Below are 14,117 nucleotides of genomic sequence, written 5' to 3'. Positions count from 1 at the left end.
CCAATTGTTTGCCTCGCCTTTTAAAAAAAGTTTGTGTTCACCAAATGAATTTTGGTTCTCAGGTGGCTGCTGCCCAATTGTTTGCCTCGCCTTTCTAAAAAAGGTATGTGTTCACAAAACGAATTTTGGTTGTCAAGTGACTACTGCCCAATTGCTTGCCTCGCCATTTTAAAAGAGTATGTGTTCACAAAATGAATTTTGGTTGTCACGTGGCTGCTGCCCAATTGTTTGCCTCGCCATTTTAAAAGAGAATGTGTTCACAAAATGAATTTTGTTTGTCACGTGGCTGCTGCCCAATTGTTTGCCTCGCCTTTTTTTTAAAAGGTTTGTGTTCACAAAATGTATTTTGGTTGTCAGGTGGCTGCTGACTAATTGTTTGCCTCTCCTTTTTAAAAAAGTTTGTGTTATCAAAATGAATTTTGGTTGTCAGGTGGCTGCTGACCAATTGTTTGCCTCGCCTTTTAAAAAAAGTTTGTGTTCACAAAATGAATTTTAGTTCTCAGGTGGCTGATGCCCAATTGTTTGCCTCGCCATTTTTAAAATGTTTGTGTTCACAAAATTATTTTTTTGTTGTCAGGTGGCTGCTGCCCAATTGTTTGCCTCGCCTTTTTAAAAGAGTTTGTGTTCACAAAATGACTTTTGGTTGTCAGGTGGCTGCTGCCCAATTGTTTGCCTCGCCATTTAAAAAAAGTATGTGTTCACAAAACGAATTTTGGTTGTCAGGTGGCTACTGCCCAATTGTTTGCCTCACCTTTTTTAAAAAAGTTTGTGTTCACAAAATTAATTTTGGTTGTCACGTGGCTGCTGCCCAATTGTTTGCCTCGCCTTTTTAAAAAAAGTTTGTGATCACAAAATGAATTTTGGTTGTCAGGTGGCTGCTGCCCAATTGTTTGCCTCACCTTTTTTTTAAAGTTTGTGTTCACCAAATGAATTTTGGTTCTCAGGTGGCTGCTGCCCAATTGTCTGCCTCGCCTTTTTTAAAAAGGTTTGTGATCACAGAATGAATTTTGGTTGTCAGGTGGCTGCTGCCCAATTGTTTGCCTCGTCTTTTAAAAAACGTTTGTGTTCACAAGATGAATTTTGGTTGTCAGGTGGCTGCTGCCCAATTGTTTGCCCGCATTTTTAAAAACGTTTGTGTTCACAAAATGAATTTTGGTTGTCAGCTGGCTGCTGCCCAATTGTATGCCTCACCTTTTTAAAAACGTTTTTGTTCACAAAGTGAATTTTGGTTGTCGGGTGGCTGCTGCCCATTTGTTTGCCTCGCCTATTTTAATAAAGATGTTTTCACAAAATGAATTTTGGTTGTCAGGTGGTTGCTGACCAATTTTTGCCTCGCCATTTTAAATACGTTTGTGTTCACAAAATGAATTTTGGTTGTCAGGTGGCTGCTGCCCAATTGTTTGCCTCGCCTTTTTAAAAATGTTTGTGTTCACAAAACGATTTTTGGTAGTTGGGTGGCTGCTGCCCAAATCGTTAAAACAGTTGGCTGCCAGCCCACGAATCCATTTGGCCCACAATTTCTATACTAGCCCTCTTGAAACCAGTACCTTCGGCCCGCAACACCCATACTAGCACAGCAGAAAGCCCCCCACCCCACTGGCGATCAATATTGGAATTGGTGGAGAGGTGGAATATTGTGTTGGTGACCAGCACTCCCGGTGATGCTGGGACCCAAACGTAGTGTTTCTATGTTTCTATGTTTCTAAATGCTTTGTTAGCCCTTAATGACAATGCAATGCAAAATGGAAATGAAATGACAATGCCACGCGTTGTTTGGCCTGCCTTTTCATTGAGACTGCAATGCAAAACGGAAATGAAATTACTACACCATGAGTTGTTTTGCCTGCCCTGTGCTTGAGACTTCAATGCAAAATGGAAATGAAATGACAAAGTCATGAGTTGTTTGGCCTGCCCTGTGCTTGAGGCTGCAATGCACATTGGAAATGAAATGACAATGCCATGATGTGTTTGGCCTGTTCTGTGTTTGAGACAGTAATGCAATATGGAAATGAAATTACAACACCATGTTGTTTGGCCTGCCCTGTGTTTGAGACTGCAATGCAAAAATGGAAATGGAAGTGACAATGCCATGAGTTGTTTGACCTGCCCTGTGCTTGATACTGCAATGCAAAATGGAAATGAGATGACAATGCCATGAGTTGTTTGGCCTGCCCTGTGCTTGAGACTGCAATGCAAAATGGAAATGGAAATGACAATGCCATCAGTTGTTTGGCCTGCCCTGTGCTTGAAACGGCAATGCGAAATGGAAATGGAAATGAAATGGGTTGTTTGGCCTGCCCTGTGCTTTAAATGGAAATGGAAATTAAATTAAATATGTTGTTTGGCGACATCGACGATTTGCTTTGCTCCTACACCCACACAGAACTGACTGACTTCATCCGCTTCACCACTAACTTACATCCGGCACTTCCCTACCATTCCTTGACCTCACTATCTCCATCGCAGATGATAGACTTCTGACCGACATCCACTATAAACCCACTGACTCCCACGGCTATCGAGACTACTCTTCTTCCCAACCTGCTTCCTGTAAAGACTACACCACCTACTCCCAATTCCTCCGTCTACGCCGCATCTGCTCCCAGGATGAGGTGTTCCACACCAGGGCATCGGAAATGTTCTCATTCTTCAGGGAACGGGGGTTCCCCTCCCCTACTATAGATGAGGATCTCTCTCCCCATCCCCCCACTCGCAACAAGGGCAGAGTCCCCCTGGTCCTCACCTGAAGGTTTCAGCCCAAAACGTTGCCTATTTCCTTCGCTCCATAGATGCTGCTGCACCCGCAGAGTTTCTCCAGCATTTTTGTGTACCTTCGATTTTCCAGCATCTGCAGTTCCTTCTTAAACAATGTGTTGTTTGGCCTGCTTGAAACCACTAATTTCGGCACAGAATCCCCCTGTTAGCGTAGAAACCAGTCCCGTTTGCCCAAAATGCCCGTATTAGCTCAGGAGGTGCATTTTGGCCCAAAAAGCCAGGATTTCTGGAGTGCTAGCATGGGTGTTGTGGGCTGAAGGAACTGGTTTCCAGAGGGCTAGTATGGACAATGTGGGCCAAATGGATTCTTGGGCTGGCAGCTCAGTCACTGAGGCCAGGCACCTCAGTCACTGAGGCCTAGCAGCTCAGTAACTCAGGCCTGGCATGCTGGCAGCTGAGAAACTGCCAGAAATTCTGCCGAAATCAGTTTCAAGCAAAGGGCAGGCTAAACAGCTGATTGAATTTTATTTTTATTTTTATTGGCATTGCAGTTTCAAGCACAGGGCAGGCCAAACAGCTGATTGCATTTTAATTTCCATTGCCATTGCAGTTTCAAGCACAGGGCAAGCCAAACAGCTCATTGCATTTACATTTCATTTCCATTGCCATTGCAGTTTCACGCACAGGGCAGGCCAAAGAGCTCATTGCATTTTCATTTCCATTGCCATTGCAGTTTCAAGCACAGGGCAGGCTAAACAGCTCGTTGCATTGTCATTTCATTTTGGTTGCCATTGCAGATTCAAGAACAGGGCAGGCCAAACAGCTGATTGCATTTTTATGTCATTTCCATTGCCATTGCAATTTCAAGCACAGGACAGGCCAAGCAGCTCATTGCATTTTGTTTTAATTTCCATTGCCATTGCAATTTCAAGCACAGGGCAAGCCAAACAGCTCATTGCATTTCCATTTCATTTCCATTGCTATTGCAGTTTCACGCACAGGGCAGGCCAAAGAGCTCATTGCATTTTCATTTCCATTGCCATTGCAGTTACAAGCACAGGGCAGGCCAAACAGCTCGTTGCATTGTCATTTCATTTTGATTGCCATTACAGTTTCAAGCACAGGGCAGGCCAAACAGCTCATTGCATTTTAATTTCATTTCCATTGCCATTGCAATTTCAAGCACAGGACAGGCCAAGCGGCTCATTTCATTTTTATTAAGGGCTAACAAATCATTTATTGCAAGTACATTGCAGACTCACAGTTCAGTTGATTCACAGCTTACAATGAGAGTCGTGGCCTCTCCCTCGCAATCTGGCAGAGTGACTGAGTCACGTCCAGGCATCCAGGGTTTTATAATCCTGCCCCCCCCCCCCCCACCTGCGGGATCTTTCAACTGCGAGGGGAGGGAGAAAGAGGGGGAATGTGTGGGGGGGGGGGGGGAGGGAGGGGAGGGAGGGAGGGGAGGGAGTGAGAGAGAGGGGAGTGAGAGAGAGGGGAATGAGGGAATGAGAGAGAGAGATGAGGGAGGGAGGGAGAGAGAGGTGAAAGGCAGAAGGAAAGGTGGATTATCTTTTGTGAGATTGCAAAATTAAGGTAGGTTTTAGAGCTATTATATGTTCTCCTCCATATGAATAATATCAAACAATATCAAATAAAATCAAACATTTGGAACTGCTTTCTTTCCCTTGATAACAATACTGAAAAATATGAATTCCAATGTTTGTGACTTTTTTTTGCATCATATTTTTAATATGAACTAGAATAAGTGGGACCCATTAGGTCCCATGTTTACACGGGAGGGTTGGTCCCACAATGCAATATTCCACCTCTCTACCAATTCCAACATTGCTGCCCAGTGGGGGGGCTTTCTGGAGTTCTAGTAGGGAGGAGGAGGAGCCATCTTGGTGAACGGCTGCTAGCAGCAGCCGTCCGTCTTAAATTCTTTTTTTTTTTTTTTTTAGTTTTTAGTGAGTCCTGTTTTTTTGTTTGTAGGGGATATGGTCTTTTAATGTGGGGGGGTAGGTGTTACTTTATTTATAGGTCCCTACCTGGTCGGTGTGGCAGCCTTTTTTCCGGGCTGTCCGTCGACCCGTCGTCGTGGCCTACCAGCGGGCTTGGAGCGCCGTTTCTTGGCGGGAACCACCCAGCACCTCGGCCTGCGTGGCGGCACTGCATTGGAGCGCTGGAGCGCTGGAGCGGAGCGGGCGATGCCTTGCCTGGGTCGCCGCGCTGGAGCTCTGGCGAGCTGGACCGCCGTGAGCAACATCTCCGGGCTGCGGGTTTGCGGAGCGGAGAGGCGGCGTGCGGAGAGACGGCGTGCGTAGAGGCGGCAAGGCGGCAGCGAGGAGAGCGGGCGCCGACTTTTTCATCTGGAGCCTAGGAGCTCCAAACCGACGCGGCCTTGTCGGCTTCGGCAGCCGCGGGCTCCAACCAAGAAGCGGCCGTTCCAAGTAGCCCAGCCGCCGAAAGGACTCTCCCGACGCCGGGGCAAGACCACCCGGTGAGAACGGCCAGGGACATCGGGCCTCCGTAGAGGCAATTGCGGTGGCCTCAATAGGCCTGACTTTGGGGTGAACATGGGGTGGGGACTGGACATTGTGCCTTCCCCCACAGTGCTATCCACTGTGGGGGGATGATTTTTTTTGTCTAACTGTAGTCTTGTAGGTCTGTGTCCAAGATGGCTGCCGTGAAGAGAGAGTGGACGCTGGCACGATTTGGTTGCCGCTGCTCTCTCTTCACACTGTGTTTTTGATTTTCTGTTTTTGGATTGAATTCTGTTTTTAATTTGTGTCATTGTGATGTCTTTAATTACTTGTTTTACTCCGATTATATGTTTTTATTCCGATTACTATGTAAGGTGTCCTTGAGATGTATGAAAGGCGCCCACTAAATAAAATTTATTATTATTATTATTAGTATGGGTGTTGTGGGCCGAATGGACTGATTTCCAGAGGGCTTTATGGACATTGAGGGCCAAATGGATTCTTGGGATGGCAGCTCAGTCACTCAGGCCTGGTGGGCTGGCAGCTCAGTCACTCAGGCCTGGTGGGCTGGCAGCTCAGTCACTCAGTGCTGGTGGGCTGGCAGCCCAGAATCTGCCAGAAATTCTGCCCAAAACAGGTGAGACTCTGTGAGAGAGAAAGGGGAGAGGGTGCAGAATCAATTTTAGACATTTTTCATCTTTTTCTGCAGATCACAGCATGAAGGAGGAAAGTCGATCCTGGCTCACAGGGAGCCAATGAAGTGCCTGAGGAGCCGAAGGAGCTCTTTCAAAAAAGAATCCGAGTGAAATCTCAGTGAAAGGCAATTTTTCCTCGCCTGGCATGAGCCTTTTGGGCCAAAATGCTACTACTGGGCTAATACGGGCATTTTGAGCAAAAGGGACTGGTTGCTCGGCTAATCGAGGCCTTGTGGGCCAAAATGAATGGTTTCAGGCAGGCCAAACAACTCATTTCATTTCAATTTCAATTTCAATTTCAAGCACAGGCCAGGCCAAACAGCTCATTGCGTTTTCATTTCATTTGTATTTCCATCGCAGTTTCAAGCACAGGGCTGCCCAAACAGCTCATTGTATTTTCATTACAATTCCATTTCCATTGCAGTTTCAAGCACAGGGCAGGCCAAACAGCACATTGCGTTATCATTTCATTTCCATTGCCATTGCAATTTCAAGCACAGGGCAGACCAAGCAGCTCATTGCATTTTCATTTTATTTCCATTGCCATTGCAGTTTCAGGCACAGGGCAGGCCAAACATCTCATTACATTTTCATTTCATTTCCATTGCCATTGCAGTTTCAAGCACAGGGCAGGCCAAACAGATAATTGAATTTCCATTTCACTTCCATTGCCATTGCAGTTTCAAGCACAGGGCAGGCCGAACATTTCACTTCCATTGCCATTGCAGTTTCAAGCACAGGGCAGACCAAAGAGCTCATTGCATTTTCATTTCACTTCATTGCCAATGCAGTTTGAAGCACAGGGCAGGCCAAACAGCTCATTGCATTTTCCGTTCATTTCTATTGCCATTACAGTTTCAAGCACAGGGCAGGCCAAACAACTCATTTCATTTTCATTAAGGGCTAACAAATCATTTACTGCAAGTACATTGCAGACTCACAGTTCAGTTGATTCACAGCTTAGAATGAGAGTCATGGCCTCTCCCTCGCGATCTTGCAGAGTGACTGAGTCACGTCCAGGCATCCGGGGATTATATTCCTCCTCCCCCGGAAGGGGCGTTACCTACATTGTGGTATTTGACACGCAAGAGGATCTCAAGGTTTTTTAAACACACAAAACTTTTTAATTTTTCATCAATGGGAAAACTCCTCAGGGCCTGCTCAGCAGAGGATGGCCAAAAATCATAGCGATATATGGTAGTGTTTTTTCTAAAATTAATAAACAACGCATGCAGGAAGTGGTCAAGATGACACTTTTAATTATATAGATATGTGACTTGCATTCTGATGGAGTTTGTGTACAGTACTCTCACTCTGAATATGACCTGATAAGAAAGATCATGATCTCTGACCTACTTATGAAGAGTCATGCGTATGGTTATAGAGATTATGTGTATAATTGTTTTTTATTTTATTTTTGGACCAAAGGAGGTACCATTGCAAAAGGTTGACTGTGATGAAGACATTCTAAAGCAGACTCCTTCATCCTCTCCTACTTGTCTGTCATCTCCAGCCACCCTCAAGTGCCATGCCTCCCTCATCAGCCAATATGCCATCTGGACCCATATCTACCACATCCCCTGCGCCTGAATCAACAGGAAGCCAGCCAGTCTTTTTTAGCAGGTTAACTGTTAATATTACAACAATACAAGACACTCACTATGTGTTTTGTAATGTTGACTTACAGCTCTTTCTAAAACTGCATGTCATTTGTTTGGATTGGTTGCATCAGTGGCCAAGTTGTGGCAGTGCAGCCTAGACACTCTTGCCACGTCAGCTGAGCAGGACTTGCCCTCACCACACTACTTCATGATGAGTACATCCGCTGGGGAGAGAGTTTTCAAGAGATCACATGAGGTATAATGAAGAATGAAACTTTAGATTAGTAAGAATAAGTGAGTAACACATCTGACAACTTTTAATAAAAGCTGATTTTGGCCTTTAATCCCTTAATAAGTTTGTCTCTTAATGTAATAAATGTTCAGTTATTGAAAGTTTGAATGGTGTCTTCATTTTATTAAAGAGGAAATAGGCCTAATCTCATTGAACAAATATTATTTTCCCTTGCAGGTGACTTTCCTGATACGCCCGCCAAAGCAATCAAAATGTGTGATCCTGTCCTCTACCCCAACATCCATGTGCTGCTGTTGTTTGCTTGTACCCTCAATGTGACAAGCACAGAGTGTGAACGATCTGCCAGTGTTCTCCATCGCCTGCATCACTACACCAGGACTTCCATGAGCAATGACAGACTGTCTGCACTCGCCTTAATCCACATTCACTATGACTTTGCCCATAACTTGGACAAAGTGGTGACTAGGTTTGCGCAGTTTCATCCTCATATAATGGAACTGGAAAATATGATTTATGGCTAAATGACAATATATGCCGGCCTGCCACGAATGTCCGTCACCTGCATCACTACACCAGGACTGCCTGGAGCAATGACAGCAAAATGCAACAGCAAAATGTGATTGGCATGATGCTGCCAAGTCAATAATAATAATAATAATAATACATTTTATTTATGGGCGCCTTTCAAGACTCACAAGGACACCTTACAAAATGTAGTAAACAGAATACAAAACATGTAAGCGGAATGAAACAAAACAAAAAATAACGACAAACAAATAAAAAGTAAATAGTAAAGACATCAACAATACACAATTCAAAGACACAAAGAGAGAGCAGCGGCAGCTAATTGTGCCAGCGTTCACTCTCCCTTCCGGCAGCCATCTTGGAAACGGAACAATAAGGATCTTTAACATAGAAACATCCCCCCACAATGGTTCCCATTATGGGGGAAGGCACAATGTCCAGTCCCCATCCCCAGTTCACCCATAGTCGGGCCAATTGAGGCCTCCACAGTTGCCTCTAGGGAGGCCCGATGTTCCAGGCCGTTCTCGCCGGGAGATGGTGCTCCGGCATCGGGAGAGTCCTCTCAGCAGCTAGGGACACCAGGAACGGCCGCTTCCTTACCGGAGACCGCGGCTTCCGAAGCCAACAAGGCCGCGACGGTTGGAGCTCCACCACTGGCGATCTCATCGAGAGATCCCAGGCTCCAGATGTTTTATGACTCTTCCTTCGGGGGGATGCAACCTTTCCTGCCGTATACTCCGTAAAACATTTCTTTAGAAGAACAAGCACTGTCAGGAGTACCGCACGGCACGGTCCTCGGACCACTGTTCTTGACGTACATTAATGATCTACTTGAACACGTAAATTGTAAAACAAGACTCTTCGCAGAGGATTGTCTTGTATATACACCTGTCACTGATGTCGAGGATATGAACTCCTTACAAGAAGACCTTAAGTCCTTAGAATTATGGCAAAACACATGGAAGATGAGCTTCAACTTAACCAAATACTCAATTATGGTAATTTCAAACAAGAAGAAACCACCTACTCGAGACTACATCTTCTGTGGACAAATACTTCATCGTACAAGTTCACAATCATACCTTGGAGTTTATCTTGATAGCAAGCCTTCGTGAGAGAACCACGTGGACAACACGGTCACTAAAACCAACCGGACACTAGGATTCCTTTGAAGAAACCTCTGGTTCTGCCCAAAGGAAGTGAAAACCACAGCATAGACAACATTGGTTCAACCCTTACTGGAATACGCTTCATGCGCCTGGGACCCACACAAAACTGGTCATATCAACAAACTAGAAGGGGCACAGAGGAAAGCAGCACGCTATTGTATCAGGAACTACAATAGAGGTAGCAATGTCACCCAGATGCTGTCTGACCTGGAGTGGGAAACGCTGGAAACAAGAAGGGCAAGGAACAGACTAGCCATGTTGTACATGATTCAAAAGAGGATCGTGGCCATAACTGCAGATAGAGACATAACATATTCAACAGAAAGGAGAACAAGAAAGAGAAATGATATGCAAATAGAAACCCCATTCGCAAGGACAGATATTTATAAGAACGGATACTTTGTAAGAACCTGAAGGGAATGGAATAAACTAGACAACAATATAGTCAAATCACCTTCACTAGACAGTTTTAAGGGGGCACTAACAGCACGATAGTATGCACAACACATCCAATTTGGCGATTTGCAGAGTACTGCCCTGCTGACTACAAATTCAGAAGGTTCAGAAAGTTATGATTGATACTCGTCAGCTCAATGTGCAACGTCCATTATAAATGACTGCAGGGATCCATGATTGAAAGAGAGGAAATGGGTGCAGTTGTATCGTGTTTAAGATGTAGTGATTGAACAATAAAACCAGGAAAGGGATGGCAAAGGGATACATTTTCACCATCCCATCTCACCACGGATAAAAATAATCAAATAATAAAGGAACAACATAGTCAGTGGGAATTCCGTCAATAAATCCTTTCCCGTTGTTGTGAACAAACCAGCACGAAACGTTGGTACCTTGTTTCAGATTGAGTCTGTAATCTTTCTGGGACCCCCTGGAAGATAGGAATATAAATGCAGGTAAGAAATCTACAGAGATTGTTTAAATGTTGAATAGGACAAGTTAGTAGAATTTGCACTTGGATATAATACCTTGTCACCCTGAGTTTGTGACCTTTCACATCCATTGTCGCATGAGGTTTGCCTTGATCTAAGCTGGGGCGAATGTCATATACCTCAGCATTCACTCCATGGTAAAACTGGCCTGCAGCGGAGTAAAGGAACTAATTCAATTACAAAGTGACAAATAATTAAGTGCAGGATTCCCACAGGGAATAATGAAGCTCCTAATTAATGTTATCTGTGAGGAAGATACATACAATGGATGATTAAGATGTGTTAAATATATAATAATTGCAGTTTGCAAGCAAGAAATTTGGTATTTGATAGTAAGATTAAACGAGAACTTACCAGTTTGAAGTTTGATCTTTATTTTATGAGGAGTTACGATGAGGGATTACGTGAAGAGCCCGCCAGCACGCATGCGCGTCTATCTTCAAAGCAGTGGTGTGAAGTCACAGACAGGAAACATTGACCTGAGAATAGAAAGATTTGAGAAACTAGAACTACCAGCTGAGTTTTATGAGGAGGGGTTGGGAGCGGAGGGCACGTAATCCCTCATCGCAACTCCTCATAAAATAAAGATCAAACTTCAAACTGGTAAGTTCTCGTTTAATCTTACTATTTTACTTTGGAGTCACATGAGTGACTACGTGAAGATTTTAAAGCTCTGTAACTTCATGCCGTGGAACGAGTCCATGCGTCACACACTACATCAATTGACCAAGTAAACATAATCATGCATTCAGACATGTCATAGATGTAGACATGCTGTTGCTCTTCTATGAACCAATAATCACAATAGTAACCCCTGTCACCCAGGAGGAACTATAGACAGAACTAAATGAGTTGGCAAATACCCCCGGTCTGGCAATGGGTTTGTACAATGTATTGAAAGATCGTTCGTTTGGCCACCCTGGAGACACTAGGATGTGGTACCGTAGAACGTCCATACCCCTACCGCTGAACTGTTACAGCCGTGGTAGAGTGAGATTCTAAAGTCAGTCACTCCTGCATAAGCCAGAACCCGTTTAGGTTTATCAGGTTTATGTAACTGACAACATTGCTAGATCCGTGCCCCTAAGGCTCTTGTGCAGGAGGAGCCATCTTGGGGAACGGCTGCTAACCAGCAGCCGTCCGTTTAATTCACTTTTTTTTTGTAGTTCTAGTGAGTCCTGTGTTTTGTTTGTGGGAGAAATAGACTTTTTAATGTGGGGGGAAGGGGGTAACAATATTTCTAGGTCCATACCTGGTCGGTGAGGCAGCTTTTTCGCCGGGCTGCCCCGTCGACCCGTCCTCGTGGCCTACCAGCGGGCGTGGAGCGCCGTTTCCTGGCGGGGACCGCCCAGCACCTCGGCTTCGGTGGCGGCACAGCGCTGGGGCGCTATCGCGGATCGGAGCGGGCGATGCCTTGCATGGGTCGCCGCGCTGGATCGACGCGCTGGAGCTCCGGTGAGCTGTGACCGCCGAGTTCAACACCTCTGGGCTGCGGGTCTGCGGAGCGGAGCGGGTGGCACCGACTTTAACATCGGGAGCCTGGGAGCTCCAAACCGGCGCGGCCTTGTCGGCTTCGGAAGCCGCGGTCTCCGGTAAGGAAGCGGCCGTTCCAAGTGGCCCAGCCGCTGAGAGGACTCTCCCGATGCCGGGGCAACAGCACCCGGCGAGAACGGCCAGGAACATCGGGCCTCCGTAGAGGCAATAGCGGAGGCCTCAATAGGCCTGACTTTGGGAGAACTGGGGATGGGGACTGGACATTGTGCCTTCCCCCACAGTGGTAATCCATGGTGGGGGGGGATGATTTTTGTGTGTAAGTGATTATTTTAGTTTGTGTCCAAGATGGCTGTCGAAAGGGAGAGTGTACGCTGGCGCGGTTTAGCTGCCGCTGCTCTCTCTTCACATTGTGTTTTTGATTTTTTTGTCTTTGGATCGAATTCTGTCTTTAATTTGTGTATTGGTGATGTCTTTATTATTTATTTTACTCCGATTATATGTTTTTTACTCTTGTTAAATTCTGTAAGGTGTCCTTGAGACTTTTGAAAGGCGCCCACAAATAAAATATTAGGTGTAGTAGTAGATGACCACACATAACCAAAGGTCCATGGGGTATGCTTAAACTGTAGTTACAGACCTGATGCGCCTGGTCTACTCTGCTTGACTAAGCCACAACATAAATAGTTATTTGTCTGCAGCTTTATCCATGCTGACCAGTCACGCTATGCAATGACTGGACCCTATGCGCTGAACCAGTGCCATGAGCATAACCACTTTAAGTGAGTTTGACCAAGGACAGGGATGAACCCGGGGCCCACTGACAAGCGGTGTCAGCACAATGTTAACATTCCATATCTCTGAGTGCCTAAGCCTGGGAGGTTTGAGTTGAAGATACCCTTCATGAATCTGGATATCAGAGGGTGAGACCCAACAGGGTGTGTCCTGCTTCTAGCAGAATATGATGAGAAGGCACATTTGGCACAGATAATGGTACTATAACTAATTATGTCAAAAACCCATTCGAAAATGAACTCTAAGTCGTCAGTATCCATGCCGTATATATGTCTCCAAATTAATTATCATGCATAGGACGGTTTCCCCCAGTCACGGCTGAGCCTGCAACTCTATGTTAGAATTAACCATATAAGGTTCTTATATGATTCCCAACATTAGCGGGAACCATGGCTGCATATATCTATAAAATATATATCTACTGGTGATAGAGCCTGGATGCAACATCTCGATCTAGTGTTCCATAAGTCATCAAGTCATTAAAATACTAGTGATCCTTCATCTATTCTGATTTTGTCATTGATTTAACATGATGCTACACTCATGCCAAAAGAGGTTAGATAAAACATTCCTGGCTACCCAGACTTGATTGCACCCAAGTGATTAACCTATGACACGACCAAAGCGTACGAGTTTGGACTTGAACATGCTGATTATGCATATACGCACAACCCTTAACCCATAGCATGCACCTAGTGTCTATGCAGCCGATACCATAGAACTGAAGAATAGGTATTTCATGCAAATCCCATCACCTCCGTGAGTAGAGATGGTATTAGTAATTTCACATCTTTAAGCCCTTGCATCTGTTTGTAATATAACTGAAGATTAGCTGACAAAAAATTAAGTGGAGCAATGCAGAATACTGTTCATCCACCATTGTGACTTTCATGGAGGTAAATAACGAGACCTACTTACCAGCGTCTCTAACTCCAGGTCCCTTACCTTACTGGAGTTCTAGCGAAATTTCATTCGCAGACTCTGTCCATGTTGTCATTCCCATTAGATCGCTGATACTGCTGGCCAACTTCTCTTCTAGTGGCTAGTCCGGCACCGACGGAGCAGCATTGTAGAGGCAAAGCACCATTTTCTCTCATGCTACCATCGTGCATTATGCATTAAGCATGGGACCCCGGCACAGTCATATTCCGTACCTGTTTGGAGTCAATCCATAATAACCTTAGGCACTCTTTTAGAGTGGAAGTAATTTCACCTGAATCCGTTGTCACCATCCGCCTCCTTAACTGTCTGTGCATGCCTCTGTACGCACCATGTTTTGCGACTCCATCTCCCATGGTCTTATAATATATATGGCTCCACCTTCATCCTTTATACATCCGATTAAGAGGACTTATGCGGTGAACCAGGTGTGCCTCAGGCATGTGTGCATGTATTTTAGCACCATCTCCATCACTGCGCTCAACCCAGTGGGAGGAAATT

At 45.2% G+C, this 14,117-nt stretch overlaps 1 long non-coding RNA gene across 1 annotated transcript; it reads right to left on the bottom strand.

Annotated features, from left to right (window-relative positions):
* Positions 1-10,266: 10,266 nt before the first annotated feature.
* LOC116983509 lies at positions 10,267-10,552 on the bottom strand. The gene is made up of 2 exons (XR_004414712.1): positions 10,428-10,552; positions 10,267-10,330 (listed from the first exon to the last, which is right to left on the bottom strand). It is a non-coding gene; the product is annotated as an uncharacterized LOC116983509 (long non-coding RNA).
* Positions 10,553-14,117: the final 3,565 nt, after the last annotated feature.

Source organism: Amblyraja radiata, chromosome 18 (assembly GCF_010909765.2).
Source record: "Amblyraja radiata isolate CabotCenter1 chromosome 18, sAmbRad1.1.pri, whole genome shotgun sequence".
Lineage (NCBI taxonomy): Eukaryota > Metazoa > Chordata > Chondrichthyes > Rajiformes > Rajidae > Amblyraja > Amblyraja radiata.
The sequence above is the reverse complement of the archived record's forward strand: the minus strand, read 5'-3'. Positions and strand labels throughout refer to the sequence as shown.